Source organism: Mesoplodon densirostris, chromosome 4 (genome assembly GCF_025265405.1).
Source record: "Mesoplodon densirostris isolate mMesDen1 chromosome 4, mMesDen1 primary haplotype, whole genome shotgun sequence".
Classification (NCBI taxonomy): domain Eukaryota; kingdom Metazoa; phylum Chordata; class Mammalia; order Artiodactyla; family Ziphiidae; genus Mesoplodon; species Mesoplodon densirostris.
Genome location: NC_082664.1, coordinates 112,950,917 through 112,969,225, shown reverse-complemented (window position 1 = coordinate 112,969,225; position 18,309 = coordinate 112,950,917). Strand labels below are relative to the sequence as shown.

General features: G+C 53.8%; 7 non-coding genes across 7 annotated transcripts; all 7 read left to right on the top strand.

Annotated features, from left to right (window-relative positions):
* Positions 1–166: 166 nt before the first annotated feature.
* LOC132489912 (small nucleolar RNA SNORD116) lies at positions 167–259 on the top strand. Its single transcript, XR_009532279.1, has one exon. It is a non-coding gene; the product is annotated as a small nucleolar RNA SNORD116 (small nucleolar RNA).
* Positions 260–2,949: 2,690 nt separating this feature from the next.
* On the top strand, positions 2,950–3,042 carry LOC132490067 (small nucleolar RNA SNORD116). The gene has a single exon (XR_009532430.1). It is a non-coding gene; the product is annotated as a small nucleolar RNA SNORD116 (small nucleolar RNA).
* A 2,685-nt stretch (positions 3,043–5,727) lies between these two features.
* Positions 5,728–5,820, top strand: LOC132489911 (small nucleolar RNA SNORD116). The gene has a single exon (XR_009532278.1). It is a non-coding gene; the product is annotated as a small nucleolar RNA SNORD116 (small nucleolar RNA).
* A 2,675-nt stretch (positions 5,821–8,495) lies between these two features.
* On the top strand, positions 8,496–8,588 carry LOC132489518 (small nucleolar RNA SNORD116). Its single transcript, XR_009531926.1, has one exon. It is a non-coding gene; the product is annotated as a small nucleolar RNA SNORD116 (small nucleolar RNA).
* Positions 8,589–11,269: 2,681 nt separating this feature from the next.
* On the top strand, positions 11,270–11,362 carry LOC132490064 (small nucleolar RNA SNORD116). The gene has a single exon (XR_009532427.1). It is a non-coding gene; the product is annotated as a small nucleolar RNA SNORD116 (small nucleolar RNA).
* Positions 11,363–14,045: 2,683 nt separating this feature from the next.
* Positions 14,046–14,138, top strand: LOC132489910 (small nucleolar RNA SNORD116). The gene has a single exon (XR_009532277.1). It is a non-coding gene; the product is annotated as a small nucleolar RNA SNORD116 (small nucleolar RNA).
* Positions 14,139–16,821: 2,683 nt separating this feature from the next.
* Positions 16,822–16,914, top strand: LOC132490063 (small nucleolar RNA SNORD116). Its single transcript, XR_009532426.1, has one exon. It is a non-coding gene; the product is annotated as a small nucleolar RNA SNORD116 (small nucleolar RNA).
* Positions 16,915–18,309: the final 1,395 nt, after the last annotated feature.

Here is an 18,309-nt window from a genome sequence, read left to right as displayed (position 1 = left end):
TCCTCAGACGGTCCCAGTGGCTGCAAGAGTGGATTGACTGTTGCTCTTTCTGAGTGGCCTGAGGGCTGTAGATTCCCCAGGGTTTTGGTGTACTCCGAGGTCATCTCTCCTCTTCAGACCCCCACGGCATGCCCGGTTGTGTTCTGCAGCGTCCCAGCCTGTGCTTGGATCGATGATGACACCCTTGTATGCATTCCTTGGAAAATCTGAACAAAATGAGTGAGAACACTCTACCGTCTCCTCATCGAATCTGAGGTCCAGCACGTTTCGTCTCTCGGGGGTATGGGAGAGTGAGGAGTGAGGGCCAGCGTCCCCTTCTGACCTGCATGCAAACACACACCAGGGTTCCAGAATTCGAGGTGCTCCTATCTGGGGGTCCACTGTGTCTGCCCATAAGCTGGGTCATCTACGCATATTAGGTCCCTGCTAAAAGACCGTTGAGGGCATGCGAGGGGGAAGGCTCTCCTGCTGGTCTTCAGTGTCGGAGTGCGTGCTGGTGTAGGCCCAGTAAGCTTGCAGCTTGGAAAGGTGTGCTTTGGCCAGGATCACATTTGTGCATGCAGCTTCGGGGGCTATTTCTGGAAGCCAAAATGAGGAAGCGTCCCTGGTTGGAGCCTGGAGCCTCAGGCCAGGCCTGTGTCCCTCCCCGTCATTTGTTTTGACGCGTTGAAGTCATTTAGTGCCCGGTGGGGATGGAGCAGTGGGTGGGTGTGGGCTGGGGTTGGTCTTCAACGGAAGGGAGCTGATGGATTAGGGCTAGGTATTGCCCATGTCGGCTACTCCACTGCAGATCCCGACAGAGTTTTGGCACTAAGTGGGTCATCGTGGAGTGGGGTTAGGACCGAGTGCTGCATTGAAGCCTGCGTGGTGGCTGCTGGCCTGCAGAAGATGGCAAGGCATCATGAGGACATGTCCTGTGTGATGTCGTGGGATGGGCTGTCATGATTGGGTTGCAGGAGCTGGCCACGTCTTCCCAAGAATGCATCCTGTTCGTGATGTGCTGGCATCAGCTGCCCACGAAGGGGATGGCTTTGGCAGTACGTGAGGATGCGGTTACGTACTTAACCTGCGTAGAGTTGTGATCCCGTTGCCGGAGGAATGTCGCCCAAAGGGTGTCTTGCGGGACGCCAAGAAGTTAGATATGTTGAAGCCTCTGTGCCGCTCACCTTGGGGTTATTTGGGTTATGCGAACATGCCCTTTGGCCACTTTGTTTCCTTGTTTGGGAATGTGCAAAGCGAAAGTGTTTCTCCAAGAGGGCATGATGTGGCTAGCCCTTGTGGCACGCAGGAGTTTTGGATAGCTAGTGGTTTATCTGGAGCAGTCCGTTGGCGGAGCAGAGATGCATTCAGTGTTCCCATGCCAGGTGCGCTGCCATGGACAGCCACTGTGCCCTTTGAAGCTTGCAGGTCCCCTCGCGAAGCAGAGTTCTTCCATTGGAAATCGGTCTCTGGTCCTCGGGGAGAGTGCCTTTGATCTCTGTGAGGTTCTCGGTAGTGTCACTCTGTCAGTGAAGAAGTGCCAGGATGCATGGCGTATGGTCAGTGTCATCAAAGCAGTCGTGTTTGCAGTCTGCCATCCCTGGTATACAGTGACCCCGTGTTTGAATGATGTCTGTGGCTTCCAGTAGGTTCGACTTACCCGGTGGGCAGGAGGAGGGCACGTAGGACAACACTGTCAAGAATTTGAGTGTTTCCTCCGGGTTCAGGGCCGCCAAACCTGGTGGCTGGATGCTGGCAACACGTGCCTGGGAAGCTAGCCTAGTTTCCGCAGTGTGGTTTGAACGTGTGTCTTGATTACTGAAGCCCACCACTTCCTGTGGTGGGCATTCCCATGGGTCCTCGCAAAGTGATTTGGCATAGTTGGCAACAATTGGCAGTTGGGCCGAATTTCGTTAGCCCCTTGAGAGGTGCCGGGCTGCATCTTGCCTGTAGCCAGTCGCAGGTCGGCCCGCCCATAGGAGTTTTCCTTGCTCCTAAAAATGATCGGAGTGGCCTCAAGTGCACATTACATATTCTACAAGGTTGCAGGATTTCTGGGTCCATCTATATGTTACACCCACTGTCGGAAAGCAGGTCTCGTCAGGTGTTTGTGCATTGGTCAGAAGGCTTGGTTGTGGAAGAGTGGAAGTCCGTGGCCTATTTCAAAACCCCCTGGGTTTCAAAGTTCACATTCAGTCTGTTGAAGCTTGAAGAGGTCTTTCTCCATTCAGTGGGGGTGGGGGGGGTCCAAATCAGGACGCTGTGTATAAACTCTGGCTTTTATGGTTCGAGGTCTCAGGAGAGGGCCACAGGGACACACAGAGAGCAAGGTGCGGATTCAGAGGCACACAAAGACGCCCACAAGCGCGTCCTCGTGTGCAGTAACAGTCACAAACGTGCACATGCGTGAAAACAAAAATATACCCTCTCACGTACCAGCCAAGGTACACACCTTACTTCCTGCAGTCGTTCTGTCAGACAAACATTGAGTTCTCTGTAAAGGTAGACGTCCTTGGGAGGCAGGGTTCGAGCTCAAGCCCAGGTAAAATTTCTCATGAATCATGATCTCTGAGTACACTGGTCCAATTCTGAAGCCTGCCTGATTTATGTCCAGTTCTCAGGTGCAGCTGCTGGACGAGGCTGGCCGTCGGCAAAGACAAGAAGACCTACGCGTTGGCTGATGACTGCAGGTGCTAAGGAAAAGTGGAAACATGACGCGGGGGCATGTTGCTATGCGTGGCTCTGGCTAACTCAGGAAGGTAGGCTTTCAACCACCTTAAGATGTGCCATTGGATATGAGGTTTTCCCCAGATGGTCCCAGTGGCTGCAAGAGTGGATTAACTGTTGCTCTTTCTGAGTGGCCTGAGGGCTGTGGATTCCCCAGGGTTTTGGAGTACTCCGAGGTCATCTCTCCTCTTCAGACCCGCACGGCATGCCCAGTTGTGTTGTGCAGCGTCCCAGCCTGTGGTTGGATCGATGATGACCCCCTTGTATGCATTCCTTGGAAAATCTGAACAAAATGAGTGAGAACACTCTACCGTCTCCTCATCGAATCTGAGGTCCAGCACGTTTCGTCTCTCGGGGGTAGGGGAGAGTGAGGAGTGACGGCCTGCGTCCCCTTCTGACCTGCATGCAAACACACACCAGGGTTGCAGAAATCGAGGTGCTCCTATTTGGGGGTCCACTGTGTCTGCCCTTAAGCGGGGTTATCTACGCATATTAGGTCCCTGCTGAAAGACCGTTGAGGGCATGCGAGGGGGAAGGCTCTCCTGCTGGTCTTCAGAGTCGGAGTGCGTGCTGGTGTAGGCCCAGTAAGCTTGCAGCTTGGAAAGGTGTGCTTTGGCCAGGATCACATTTGTGCATGCAGCTTCGGGGGCTATTTCTGGAAGCCAAAATGAGGAAGCGTCCCTGGTTGGAGCCTGGAGCCTCAGGCCAGGACGGTGTCCCTCCCCGTCATTTGTTTTGACGCGTTGAAGTCCTTTAGTGCCCGGTGGGGATGGAGCAATGGGTGGGTGTGGGCTCGGGTTGGTCTTCAACGGAAGGGAGCTGATGGATTAGGGCTAGGTATTGCCCATGTCGGCTACTCCATTGCAGATCCCGACAGAGTTTTGGCACTAAGTGGGTCATCGTGGAGTGGGGTTAGGACCGAGTGCTGCATTGAAGCCTGCGTGGTGGCTGCTGGCCTGCAGAAGATGGCAAGGCATCATGATGACAGTGTCCGGTGTGATGTCGTGGGATGGGCTGTCATGATTGGGTTGCAGGAGCTGGCCACGTCTTCCCAAGAATGCGTCCTGTTCGTGATGTGCTGGCATCAGCTGCCCACGAAGGGGATGGCTTTGGCAGTATGTGAGGATGCGGTTACGTACTTAACCTGCGTAGAGTTGTGATCCCGTTGCCGGAAGAATGTCACCCAAAGGGTGTCTTGCGGGACGCCAAGAAGTTAGATATGTTGAAGCCTCTGTGCCTCTCACATTGGGGTTATTTGAGTTATGCGAACATGCTCTTTGGCCACTTTGTTTCCTTGTTTGGGAATCTGCAAAGCGAAAGTGTTTCTCCAAGAGGTCATGATGCGGCTAGCCCTTGTGGCAGGCAGGAGTTTTGGATAGCTAGTGGTTTATCTGGAGCAGTCCGTTGGCGGAGCAGAGATGCGTTCAGTGTTCCGATGCCAGGTGCGCTTCCGTGGACAGCCACTGTGCCCTTTGAAGCTTGCAGGTCCCCTCGCGAAGCAGAGTTCTTCCATTGGAAATCGGTCTCTGGTCCTCGGGGAGAGTGCCTTTGATCTCTGTGAGGTTCTCGGTAGTGTCACTCTGTCAGTGAAGAAGTGCCAGGATGCATGGGGTATGGTCAGTGTCATCAAAGCAGTCGTGTTTGCAGTCTGCCATCCCTGGTATACAGTGACCCCGTGTTTGAATGATGTCTGTGGCTTCCAGTGGGTTCGACTTACCCGGTGGGCAGGAGGAGGGCACGTAGGACAACACTGTCAAGAATTTGAGTGTTTCCTCCGGGTTCAGGGCCGCCAAATCTGGTGGCTGGATGCTGGCAACACATGCCTGGGAAGCTAGCCTAGTTTCCGCAGTGGGGTTTGAACGTGGGTCTTGGTTACTGAAGCCCACCACTTCCTGTGGTGGGCATTCCCATGGGTCCTCGCAAAGTGATTTGGCATAGTTGGCAACAATTGGCAGTTGGGCCGAATTTCGTTAGCCCCTTGAGAGGTGACGGGCTTCCCCTTGCCTGTAGCCAGTCGCAGGTTGGCCCGCCCATAGGAGGTTTCCTTGGTCCTAAAAATGATGGGAGTGGCCCCAAGTGCACATTACATATTCTACTAGGTTGCAGGATTTCTGGGTCCATCTATATGTTACACCCACTGTCGGAAAGCAGGTCTCGTCAGGTGTTTGTGCATTGGTCAGAAGGCTTGGTTGTGGAAGAGTGGAAGTCCGTGGCCTATTTCAAAACCCCCTGGGTTTCAAAGTTCACATTCAGTCTGTTGAAGCTTGAAGAGGTCTTTCTCCATTCAGTGTGGGGGTCCAAATCCAGGACGCTGCGTATAAACTCTGGCTTTTATGGGTCGAGGTCTCAGGAGAGGGCCACAGGGACACACAGAGAGCAAGGTGCGGATTCAGGGGCACACAAAGACGCCCACAAGCGTGTCCTCGAGTGCAGTAACAGTCACACAAGCGCACATGCGTGAAAACAAAAATATACCCTCTCACGTACGAGCCAAGGTACACACCTTACTTCCTGCAGTCGTGCTGTCAGACAAACATTGAGTTCTCTGTAAAGGTAGACGTCCTTGGGAGGCAGTGTCCGAGCTCAAGCCCAGGTAAAAATTCTCATGAATCATGATCTCTGAGTACACCGGTCCAATTCTGAAGCCTGCCTGATTTATGTCCAGTTCTCAGGTGCAGCTGCTGGACGAGGCTGGCCGTCGGCAAAGACAAGAAGACCTACGCGTTGGCTGATGACTGCTGGTGCTGAGGAAAAGAGGAAAAATGATGCGGGGGCATGTTGCTACGCGTGGCTCTGGCTAACTCAGGAAGGTAGGCTTTCACCCACCCTAAGATGTGCCATTGGATATGTGGTTTTCCTCAGACGGTCCCAGTGGCTGCAAGAGTGGATTGACTGTTGCTCTTTCTGAGTGGCCTGAGGGCTGTGGATTCCCCAGGGTTTTGGAGTACTCCGAGGTCATCTCTCCTCTTCAGACCCCCACGGCATGCCCGGTTGTGTTCTGCAGCATCCCAGCCTGTGCTTGGATCGATGATGACACCCTTGTATGCATTCCTTGGAAAATCTGAACAAAATGAGTGAGAACACTCTACCGTCTCCTCATCGAATCTGAGGTCCAGCATTTTTCGTCTCTCGGGGGTAGGGGAGAGTGAGGAGTGAGTGCCAGCATCCCCTTCTGACATGCATGCAAACACACACCAGGGTTCCAGAATTCGAGGTGCTCCTATCTGTGGGTCCACTGTGTCTGCCCATAAGCTGGGTCATCTACGCATATTAGGTCCCTGGTGAAAGACCGTTGAGGGCATGCGAGGTGGAAGGCTCTCCTGCTGGTCTTCAGAGTCGGAGTGCGTGCTGGTGCAGGCCCAGGAAGCTTGCAGCTTGGAAAGGTGTGCTTTGGCCAGGATCACATTTGTGCATGCAGCTTCGGGGGCTATTTCTGGAAGCCAAAATGAGGAAGCGTCCCTGGTTGGAGCCTCAGGCCAGGCCTGTGTCCCTCCTAGTCATTTGTTTTGGCGCATTGAAGTTCTTTAGTGCCCGGTGGGGATGGAGCAGTGGTTGGGTGTGGGCTGGGGTTGGTCTTCAACGGAAGGGAGCTGATGGATTAGGGCTAGGTATTGCCCATGTCGGCTACTCCACTGCAGATCCCGACAGAGTTTTGGCACTAAGTGGGTCATCGTGGAGTGGGGTTAGGACCGAGTGCTGCTTTGAAGCCTGCGTGGTGGCTGCTGTCCTGCAGAAGATGGCAAGGCATCATGAGGACATGTCCTGTGTGATGTCGTGGGATGGGCTGTCATGATTGGGTTGCAGGAGCTGGCCACGTCTTTCCAAGAATGCATCCTGTTCGTGATGTGCTGGCATCAGCTGCCCACGAAGGGGATGGCTTTGGCAGTACATGAGGATGCGGTTACGTACTTAACCAGCGTAGAGTTGTGATCCCGTTGCCGGAGGAATGTCGCCCAAAGGGTGTCTTGCGGGATGCCGAGAAGTTGGACATGTTGAAGCGTCTGTGCCGCTCACCTTGGGGGTATTTGGGTTATGCGAACATGCCCTTTGGCCACTTTATTTCTTTGTTTGGGAATGTGCAAAGCGAAAGTGTTTCTCCGAGAGGGCATGATGCGGCCAGCCCTTGTGGCACGCAGGAGTTTTGGATAGCTAGTTGTTTATCTGGAGCAGTCCGTTGGCGGAGCAGAGATGCGTTCAGTGTTCCGATGCCAGGTGCGCAGCCGTGGACAGCCACTGTGCCCTTTGAAGCTTGCAGGTCCCCTCGTGCAGCAGAGTCCTTCCATTGGAAATCGGTCTGTGGTCCTCGGGGAGAGTGCCTTTGATCTCTGGGAGGTTCTCGGTAGTGTCACTCTGTCAGTGAAGAAGTGCCAGGATGCATGGGGTATGGTCAGTGTCATCAAAGCAGTCGTGTTTGCGGTCTGCCATCCCTGGTATAGAGTGACCCCGTGTTTGAATGATGTCTGTGGCTTCCAGTAGGTTCGACTTACCCTGTGGGCAGGAGGAGGGCACGTAGGACAACACTGTCAAGAATTTGAGTGTTTCCTCCGGGTTCAGGGCCGCCAAACCTGGTGGCTGGATGCTGGCAACACGTGCCTGGGAAGCTAGCCTAGTTTCCGCAGTGGGGTTTGAACGTGGGTCTCTGGTTACTGAAGCCCACCACTTCCTGTGGTGGGCATTCCCATGGGTCCTCGCAAAGTGATTTGGCATAGTTGGCAACAATTGGCAGTTGGGCCGAATTTCGTTAGCCCCTTGAGAGGTGCCGGGCTGCATCTTGCCTGTAGCCAGTCGCAGGTCGGCCCACCCATAGGAGGTTTCCTTGCTCCTAAAAATGATGGGAGTGGCCCCAAGTGCACATTACATATTCTACTAGGTTTCAGGATTTCTGGGTCCATCTATATGTTACACCCACGGTCGGAAAGCAGGTCTCGTCAGGTGTTTTTGCGTTGGTCAGAAGGCTTGGCTGTGGAAGAGTGGAAGTCCGTGGCCTATTTCAAAACCCCCTGGGTTTCAGAGTTCACATTCAGTCTGTTGAAGCTTGAAGAGGTCTTCCTCCTTTCAGTGGGGTGTCCAAATCCAGGGCGCTGTGTATAAACATTAGCTTTTATGGTTCGAGGTCTCAGGAGAGGGCCACAGGGAAACACAGAGAGCAAGATGCAGATTCAGAGGCACACAAAGAAGCCCACAAGTGCGTCCTCGTGTGCAGTAACAGTCACACGCGCACATGCGTGAAAACAAAAATATACCCTCTCACGTACAGGGCAACGTACACGCCTTACTTCCTGCACTCATGCTGTCAGACAAACATTGAGTTCTCTGTAAAGGTAGACGTCCTTGGGAGGCAGGGTTCGAGCTCAAGCCCAGGTAAAAATTCTCATGAATCATGATCTCTGAGTACACCGGTCCAATTCTGAAGCCTGCCTGATTTATGTCCAGTTCTCAGGTGAAGCTGCTGGACGAGGCTGGCCGTCGGCAAAGACAAGAAGAACTCCGCGTTGGCTGATGACTGCAGGTGCTAAGGAAAAGTGGAAACATGACGCGGGGGCATGTTTCTACGCCTGGCTCTGGCTAACTCAGGAAGGTAGGCTTTCACCCACCCTAAGATGTGCCATTGGTTATGAGGTTTTCCTCAGACGGTCCCTGTGGCTGCAAGAGTGGATTGACTGTTGCTCTTTCTGAGTGGCCTGAGGGCTGTGGATTCCCCAGGGTTTTGGAGTACTCCGAGGTCATCTCTCCTCTTCAGACCCCCACGGCATGCCTGGTTGTGTTCTGCAGCGTCCCAGCCTGTGCTTGGTTCGATGATGACACCCTTGTATGCATTCCTTGGAAAATCTGAACAAAATGAGTGAGAACACTCTACCGTCTCCTCATCGAATCTGAGGTCCAGCACGTTTCGTCTCTCGGGGCTAGGGGAGAGTGAGGAGTGAGGGCCAGCGTCCCCTTCTGACCTGCATGCAAACACACACCAGGGTTCCAGAATTCGAGGTCCTCCTATCTGGGGGTCCACTGTGTCTGCCCATAAGCTGGATCATCTACACATATTAGGTCCCTGCTGAAAGACCGTTGAGGGCATGCGAGGGGGAAGGCTCTCCTGCTGGTCTTCAGAGTCGGAGTGCGTGCTGGTGTAGCCCCAGTAAGCTTGCAGCTTGGAAAGGTGTGCTTTGGTCAGGATCACGTTTGTGCATGCAGCTTCGGGGGCTATTTCTGGAAGCCAAAATGAGGAAGCGTCCCTGGTTGGAGCCTGGAGCCTCAGGCCAGGCCTGTGTCCCTCCCTGTCATTTGTTTTGGCGCGTTGAAGTTCTTTAGTGCCCGGTGGGGATGGAGCAGTGGTTGGGTGTGGGCTGGGGTTGGTCTTCAACGGAAGGGAGCTGATGGATTAGGGCTAGGTATTGCCCATGTTGGCTACTCCACTGCAGCTCCCGACAGAGTTTTGGCACTAAGTGGGTCATCGTGGAGTGGGGTTAGGACCGAGTGCTGCATTGAAGCCTACGTGGTGGCTGCTGGCCTGCAGTAGATGGCAAGTCATCATGAGGACATGTCCTGTGTGATGTCGTGGGATGGGCTGTGATTTTTGGGTTGTAGGAGCTGGCCACCTCTTCCCAAGAATGTGTCCTGTTCGTGATGTGCTGGCATCAGCTGCCCACGAAGGGGATGGCTTTGGCAGTATATGAGGATGCGGTTACGTACTTAACCTGCGTAGAGTTGTGATCCCGTTGCCGGAGGAATGTCGCCCAAAAGGTGTCTTGCGGGACACCGAGAAGTTAGACATGTTGAAGCGTCTGTGCCGCTCACCTTGCGGGTATTTGGGTTATGCGAACATGCCCTTTGGCCACTTTGTTTCCTTGTTTGGGAATGTGCAAAGCGAAAGTGTTTCTCCGAGAGGGCATGATGCGGCCAGCCCTTGTGGCACTCAGTAGTTTTGGATAGCTAGTGGCTTATCTGGAGCAGTCCTTTGGCGGAGCACAGATGCGTTCAGTGTTCCGATGCCAGGTGCGCAGCCGTGGACAGCCACTGTGCCCTTTGAAGCTTGCAGGTCCCCTCGCGAAGCAGAGTTCTTCCATTGGAAATCGGTCTGTGGTCCTCTGGGAGAGTGCCTTTGATCTCTGTGAGGTTCTCGGTAGTGTCACGCTGTCAGTGAAGAAGTGCCAGGATGCATGGGGTATGGTCAGTGTCATCAAAGCAGTCGTGTTTGCGGTCTGCCATCTCTGGAATATAGTGACCCCGTGTTTGAATGATGTCTGTGTCTTCCAGTTGCTTCGACTTACCCGGTGGGCAGGTGGAGGGCACGTAGGACAACACTGTCAAGAATTTGAGTGTTTCCTCCGGGTTCAGGGCCGCCAAACCTGGTGGCTGGATGCTGGCAACACGTGCCTGGGAAGCTAGCCTAGTTTGTGAAGTGGGGTTTGAACGTGGGTCTTGGTTACTGAAGCCCACCACTTCCTGTGGTGGGCATTCCCATGGGTCCTTGCAAAGTGATTTGGCATAGTTGGCAACAATTGGCAGTTGGGCCGAATTTCGTTAGCCCCTTGAGAGGTGCCGGGCTGCATCTTGCCTGTAGCCAGTCGCAGGTCGGCCCGCCCATAGGAGGTTTCCTTGCTCCTAAAAATGATGGGAGTGGCCCCAAGTGCACATTACATATTCTACTAGGTTGCAGGATTTCTGGGTCCATCTATATGTTACACCCACGGTCAGAAAGCAGGTCTCGTCAGGTGTTTGTGCGTTGGTCAGAAAGCTTGGCTGTGGAAGAGTGGAAGTCCGTGGCCTATTTCAAAACCCACTGGGTTTCAAAGTTCACATTCAGTCTGTTGAAGCTTGAAGAGGTCTTCCTCCTTTCAGTGGGGGGTCCAAATCCAGGGCGCTGTGTATTATCTCTGGCTTTTATGGTTCGAGGTCTCAGGAGAGGGCCACAGGGAAACACAGAGAGCAAGATGCAGATTCAGAGGCACACAAAGAAGCCCACAAGTGCATCCTCGTGTGCAGTAACTGTCACACGCGCACATGCGTGAAAACAAAAATATACCCTCTCACGTACCGGCCAACGTACATGCCTTACTTCCTGCAGTCGTGCTGTCAGACAAACATTGAGTTCTCTGTAAAGGTAGACGTCCTTGGGAGGCAGGGTCCGAGCTCAAGCCCAGGTAAAAATTCTCATGAATCATGATCTCTGAGTACACCGGTCCAATTCTGAAGCCTGCCTGATTTATGTCCAGTTATCAGGTGCAGGTGCTGGACGAGGCTGGCCGTCGGCAAAGACAAGAAGACCTACGCGTTGGCTGATGACTGCAGGTGCTAAGGAAAAGTGGAAAAATGATGCGGGGGCATGTTTCTACGCGTAGCTCTGGCTAACTCAGGAAGGTAGGCTTTCACCCACCCTAAGATGTGCCATTGGATATGAGGTTTTCCTCAGACGGTCCCAGTGGCTGCAAGAGTGGATTGACTGTTGCTCTTTCTGAGTGGCCTGTGGGCTGTGGATTCCCCAGGGTTTTGGAGTACTCCGAGGTCATCTCTCCTCTTCAGACCCCCACGGCATGCCCGGTTGTGTTCTGCAGCGTCCCAGCCTGTGCTTGGATCGATGATGACACCCTTGAATGCATTCCTTGGAAAATCTGAACAAAATGAGTGAGAACACTCTACCGTCTCCTCATCGAATCTGAGGTCCAGCACGTTTCGTCTCTCGGGGGTAGGGGAGAGTGAGGAGTGGGGGCTAGCGTCCGCTTCTGACCTGCATGCAAACACACACCAGGTATCCAGAATTCGAGGTGCTCCTATCTGGGGGTCCACTGTGTCTGCCCATAAGCTGGGTCGTCTACGCATATTAGGTCCCTGCTGAAAGACCGTTGAGGGCATGCGAGGGGGAAGGCTCACCTGCTGGTCTTCAGAGTCGGAGTGCATGCTGGTGTAGGCCCAGTATGCTTGCAGCTTGGAAAGGTGTGCTTTGGCCAGGATCACGTTTGTGCATGCAGCTTCGGGGGCTATTTCTGGAAGCCAAAATGAGGAAGCGTCCCTGGTTGTAGCCTGGAGCCTCAGGCCAGGCCTGTGTCCCTCCCTGTCATTTGTTTGGCGCGTTGAAGTTCTTTAGTGCCCGGTGGGGATGGAGCAGTGGGTGGGTGTGGGCTGGGGTTGGTCTTCAACGGAAGGGAGCTGATGGATTAGGGCTAGGTATTGCCCATGTCGGCTACTCCACTGCAGATCCAGACAGAGTTTTGACACGAAGTGGGTCATCGTGGAGTGGGGTTAGGACCGAGTGCTGCATTGAAGCCTGCGTGGTGGCTGCTGGCCTGCAGAAGATGGCAAGGCATCATGAGGACATGTCCTGTGCGATGTCGTGGGATGGGCTGTCATGATTGGGTTGCAGGAGCTGGCCACGTCTTCCCAAGAATGCGTCCTGTTCGTGATGTGCTGGCATCAGCTGCCCACGAAGGGGATGGCTTTGGCAGTACATGAGGATGCGCTTACGTACTTAACCTGCGTAGAGTTGTGGTCCCGTTGCCGGAGGAATGTCGCCCAAAGGGTGTCTTGCGGGACGCCGAGAAGTTAGACATGTTGAAGCGTCTGTGCCGCTCACCTTGGGGTTATTTGGGTTATGCGAACATGCCCTTTGGCCAATTTGTTTCCTTGTTTGGGAATGTGCAAAGCGAAAGTGTTTCTCCGAGAGGGCATGATGCGGCCAGCCCTTGTGGCACGCAGGAGTTTTGGATAGCCAGTGGTTTATCTGGAGCAGTCCGTTGGCGGAGCAGAGATGCGTTCAGTGTTCTGATGCCAGGTGCGCTGCCGTGGACAGCCACTGTGCCCTTTGAAGCTTGCAGGTCCCCTCACGAAGCAGAGTTCTTCCATTGGAAATCGGTCTGTGGTCCTCGGGGAGAGTGCCTTTGATCTCTGGGAGGTTCTCGGTAGTGTCACTCTGTCAGTGAAGAAGTGCCAGGATGTATGTGGTATGTTCAGTGTCATCAAAGCAGTAGTGTTTGCGGTCTGCCATCCCTGGTATAGAGTGACCCCGTGTTTGAATGATGCCTGTGGCTTCCAGTAGGTTCGACTTACCCGGTGGGCAGGAGGAGGTCATGTAGGACAACACTGTCAAGAATTTGAGTGTTTCCTCCGGGTTCAGGGCCGCCAAACCTGGTGGCTGGGTGCTGGCAACATGTGCCTGGGAAGCTAGCCTAGTTTCCGCAGTGGGGTTTCAACGTGGGTCTTTGTAACTGAAGCCCACCACTTCCTGTGGTGGGCATTCCCATGGGTCCTCGCAAAGTGATTTTGCATAGTTGGCAACAATTGGCAGTTGGGCCGAATTTCGTTAGCCCCTTGAGAGGTGACGGGCTGCATCTTGCCTGTAGCCAGTCGCAGGTCGGCCCGCCCATAGGAGGTTTCCTTGCTCCTAAAAATGATGGGAGTGGCCCCAAGTGCACATTACATATTCTACTAGGTTGCAGGATTTCTGGGTCCATCTATATGTTACACCCACGGTCGGAAAGCATGTCTCGTCAGGTGTTTTTGCGTTGGTCAGAAGGCTTGGCTGTGGAAGAGTGGAAGTCCGTGGCCTATTTCAAAACCCACTGGGTTTCAAAGTTCACATTCAGTCTGTTGAAGCTTGAAGAGGTCTTTCTCCATTCAGTGGGGGGGTCCAAAGCCAGGACGCTGTGTATTAACTCTGGCTTTTATGGTTCGAGGTCTCAGGAGAGGGCCACAGGGACACACAGGGAGCATGATGCGGATTCAGAGGCACACAAAGAAGCCCACAAGTGCGTCCTCGTGTGCAGTAACAGTCACACACGCGCACATGCGTGAAAACAAAAATATACCCTCTCACGTACCGGCCATCGTACACGCCTTACTTCCTGCAGTCGTGCTGTCAGACAAACATTGAGTTCTCTGTGAAGGTAGACGTCCTTGGGAGGCAGGGTCCGAGCTCAAGCCCAGGTAAAAATTCTCATGAATCATGATCTCTGAGTACACCGGTCCAATTCTGAAGCCTGCCTGATTTATGTCCAGTTATCAGGTGCAGCTGCTGGACGAGGCTGGCCGTCGGCAAAGACAAGAAGAACTACGCATTGGCTGATGACTGCAGGTGCTACAGAAAAGTGGAAACATGACGCGGGGGCATGATGCTACGCGTGGGTCTGTCTAACTCAGGAAGGTAGGCTTTCACCCACCCTAAGATGTGCCATTGTATATCAGGTTTTCCTCAGATGGTCCCAGTGGCTGCAAGAGTGGATTGACTGTTGCTCTTTCTGAGTGGCCTGCTGGCTGTGTATCCCCCAGGGTTTTGGAGTACTCCGAGGTCATCTCTCCTCTTCAGACGACCACGGCATGCCCGGTTGTGTTCTGCAGCATCCCAGCCTGTGCTTGGATCGATGATGACACCCTTGTATGCATTCCTTGGAAAATCTGAACAAAATGAGTGAGAACACTCTACCGTCTCCTCATCGAATCTGAGGTCCAGCACGTTTCGTCTCTCGGGGGTAGGGGAGAATGAGGAGTGAGGGCCAGCGTCCCCTTCTGACCTGCATGCAAACACACACCAGGGTTCCAGAATTCGAGGTCCTCCTATCTGGGGGTCCACTGTGTCTGCCCATAAGCTGGGTCATCTATGCATATTAGGTCCCTGCTGAAAGACCGTTGAGGGCATGCGAGGTGGAAGGCTCTCCTGCTGGTCTTCAGAGTCGGAGTGCATGCTGGTGTAGGCCAAGTAAGCTTGCAGCTTGGAAAGGTGGGCTTTGGCCAGGATCTCGTTTGTGCATGCAGCTTCGGGGGCTATTTCTGGAAGCCAAAATGAGGAAGCGTCCCTGGTTGGAGCCTGGAGCCTCAGGCCAGGCCTGTGTCCCTCCCTGTCATTTGTTTTGGCGCGTTGAAGTTCTTTAGTGCCCGGTGGGGATGGAGCAGTCGGTGGGTGTGGGCTGGGGTTGGTCTTCAACGGAAGGGAGCTGATGGATTAGGGCTAGGTATTGCCCATGTCGGCTACTCCACTGCAGATCCCGACAGAGTTTTGGCACTAAGTGGGTCATCGTGGAGTGGGGTTAGGACCGAGTGCTGCATTGAAGCCTGCGTGGTGGCTGCTGGCCTGCAGAAGGTGGCAAGGCATCATGTGGACATGTCCTGTGTGATGTCGTGGGATGGGCTGTCATGATTGGGTTGCAGGAGCTGCCCACGTCTTCCCAAGAATGCGTCCTGTTTGTGATGTGCTGGCATCAGCTGCCCACGAAGAGGATGGCTTTGGCAGTACATGAGGATGCGGTTACGTACTTAACCTGTGTAGAGTTGTGATCCCTTTGCAGGAGGAATGTCGCCCAAAGGGTGTCTTGCGGGACGCTGAGAAGTTAGACATGTTGAAGCGTCTGTGCCGCTCACCTTGCGGGTATTTGGTTTATGCGAACGTGCCCTTTGGCCACTTTGTTTCCTTGTTTGGGAATGTGCAAAGCGAAAGTGTTTCTCCGAGAGGGCATGATGCGGCCAGCCCTTGTGGCACGCAGGAGTTTTGGATAGCTAGTGGTTTATCTGGAGCAGTCCGTTGGCGGAGCAGAGATGCGTTCAGTGTTCTGATGCCAGGTGCGCTGCCGTGGACAGCCACTGTGCCCTTTGAAGCTTGCAGGTCCCCTCACGAAGCAGAGTTCTTCTATTGGAAATCGGTCTGTGGTCCTCGGGGAGAGTGCCTTTGATCTCTGTGAGGTTTTCGGTAGTGTCACTCTGTCAGTGAAGAAGTGCCAGGATGCATGGGGTATGGTCAGTGTCATCAAAGTGGTTGTGTTTGCGGTCTGCCATCCCTGATATAGAGTGGCCCCATGTTTGAATGATGTCTGTGGCTTCCAGTAGGTTCAACTTACCTGGTGGGGAGGAGGAGGGCATGTAGGACAACACTGTCAAGAATTTGAGTGTTTCCTCCGGGTTCAGGGCCGCCAAACCTGGTGGCTGGATGCTGGCAACATGTGCCTGGGAAGCTAGCCTAGTTTCCGCAGTGGGGTTTGAACGTGGGTCTTGGTTACTGAAGCCCACCACTTCCTGTGGTGGGCATTCCCATGGGTCCTCGCAAAGTGATTTTGCATAGTTGGCAACAATTGGCAGTTGGGCCGAATTTCGTTAGCCCCTTGAGAGGTGCCGGGCTGCATCTTGCCTGTAGCCAGTCGCAGGTCGGCCCGCCCATAGGAGGTTTCCTTGCTCCTAAAAATGATGGGAGTGGCCCCAAGTGCACATTACATATTCTACTAGGTTGCAGGATTTCTGGGTCCATCTATATGTTACACCCACGGTCGGAAATCAGGTCTCGTCAGGGGTTTTTGCGTTGGTCAGAAGGCTTGGCTGTGGAAGAGAGGAAGTCCGTGGCCTATTTCAAAACCCCCTGGGTTTCAAAGTTCACATTCAGTCTGTTGAAGCTTGAAGAGGTCTTTCTCCATTCAGTGGGGGGGTCCAAATCCAGGACGCTGTGTATAAACTCTGGCTTTTATGGTTCGACGTCTCAGGAGAGGGCCACAGGGACACACAGAGAGAAGATGCGGATTCAGAGGCACACAAAGACGTCCACAAGTTCGTCCTCGTGTGCAGTAACAGTCACACATGCGCACATGCGTGAAAACAAAAATATACCCTCTCACGTACAGGGCAACGTACACGCCTTACTTCCTGCAGTCGTGCTGTCAGACAAACATTGAGTTCTCTGTAAAGGTAGACGTCCTTGGGAGGCAGGGTCCGAGCTCAAGCCCAGGTAAAAATTCTCATGAATCATGATCTCTGAGTACACCGGTCCAATTCTGAAGCCTGCCTGATTTATGTCCAGTTATCAGGTGCAGGTGCTGGACGAGGCTGGCCGTCGGCAAAGACAAGAAGACCTACGCGTTGGCCGATGACTGCAGGTGCTAAGGAAAAGTGGAAAAATGACGCGGGGGCATGTTGCTACGCGTGGCTCTGGCTAACTCAGGAAGGTAGGCTTTCACCCACCCTAAGATGTGCCATTGGATATGAGGTTTTCCTCAGACGGTCCCAGTGGCTGCAAGAGTGGATTGACTGTTGCTCTTTCTGAGTGGCCTGTGGGCTGTGGATTCCCCAGGGTTTTGGAGTACTCCGAGGTCATCTCTCCTCTTCAGACCCCCACGGCATGCCCGGTTGTGTTCTGCAGCGTCCCAGCCTGTGCTTGGATCGATGATGACACCCTTGAATGCATTCCTTGGAAAATCTGAACAAAATGAGTGAGAACACTCTACCGTCTCCTCATCGAATCTGAGGTCCAGCACGTTTCGTCTCTCTGGGGTAGGGGAGAGTGAGGAGTGAGGGCTAGCGTCCGCTTCTGACCTGCATGCAAACACACACCAGGGATCCAGAATTCGAGGTGCTCCTATCTGGGGATCCACTGTGTCTGCCCATAAGCTGGGTCATCTACGCATATTAGGTCCCTGCTGAAAGACCGTTGAGGGCATGCGAGGGGGAAGGCTCTCCTGCTGGTCTTCAGAGTCGGAGTGCATGCTGGTGGAGGCCCAGTATGCTTGCAGCTTGGAAAGGTGTGCTTAGGCCAGGATCACGTTTGTGCATGCAGCTTCGGGGGCTATTTCTGGAAGCCAAAATGAGGAAGCGTCCCTGGTTGGAGCCTGGAGCCTCAGGCCAGGCCTGTGTCCCTCCTAGTCATTTGTTTTGGCGCATTGAAGTTCTTTAGTGCCCGGTGGGCATGGAGCAGTGGGTGGGTGTGGGCTGGGATTGGTCTTCAACGGAAGGGAGCTGATGGATTAGGGCTAGGTATTGCCCATGTCGGCTACTCCACTGCAGATCCCGACAGAGTTTTGGCACTAAGTGGGTCATCGTGGAGTGGGGTTAGGACCGAGTGCTGCATTGAAGCCTGCGTGGTGGCTGCTGGCCTGCAGAAGATGGCAAGGCATCATGAGGACATGTCCTGTGTGATGTCGTGGGATGGGCTGTCATGATTGGGTTGCAGGGGCTGGCCACGTCTTCCCAAGAATGCGTCCTGTTCGTGATGTGCTGGCATCAGCTGCCCACGAAGGGGATGGCTTTGGCAGTACATGAGGATGTGGTTACATACTTAACCTGCGTAGAGTTGTGATCCCGTTGCCGGAGGTATGTCGCCCAAAGGGTGTCTTGCGGGATGCCAAGAAGTTAGACATGTTGAAGCGTCTGTGCCGCTCACCTTGGGGGTATTTGGGTTATGCGAACATGCCCTTTGGCCACTTTGTTTCCTTGTTTGGGAATGTGCAAAGCGAAAGTGTTTCTCCGAGAGGGCATGATGCGGCCAGCCCTTGTGGCACGCAGGAGTTTTGGATAGCTATTGGTTTATCTGGAGCAGTCCGTTGGCGGAGCAGAGATGCGTTCAGTGTTCTGATGCCAGGTGCGCTGCCATGGACAGCCACTGTGCCCTTTGAAGCTTGCAGGTCCCCTCACGAAGCAGAGTTCTTCTATTGGAAATCGGTCTGTGGTCCTCGGGGAGAGTGCCTTTGATCTCTGTGAGGTTTTCGGTAGTGTCACTCTGTCAGTGAAGAAGTGCCAGGATGCATGGGGTATGGTCAGTGTCATCAAAGTGGTTGTGTTTGTGGTCTGCCATCCCTGATATAGAGTGGCCCCATGTTTGAATGATGTCTGTGGCTTCCAGTAGGTTCAACTTACCTGGTGGGGAGGAGG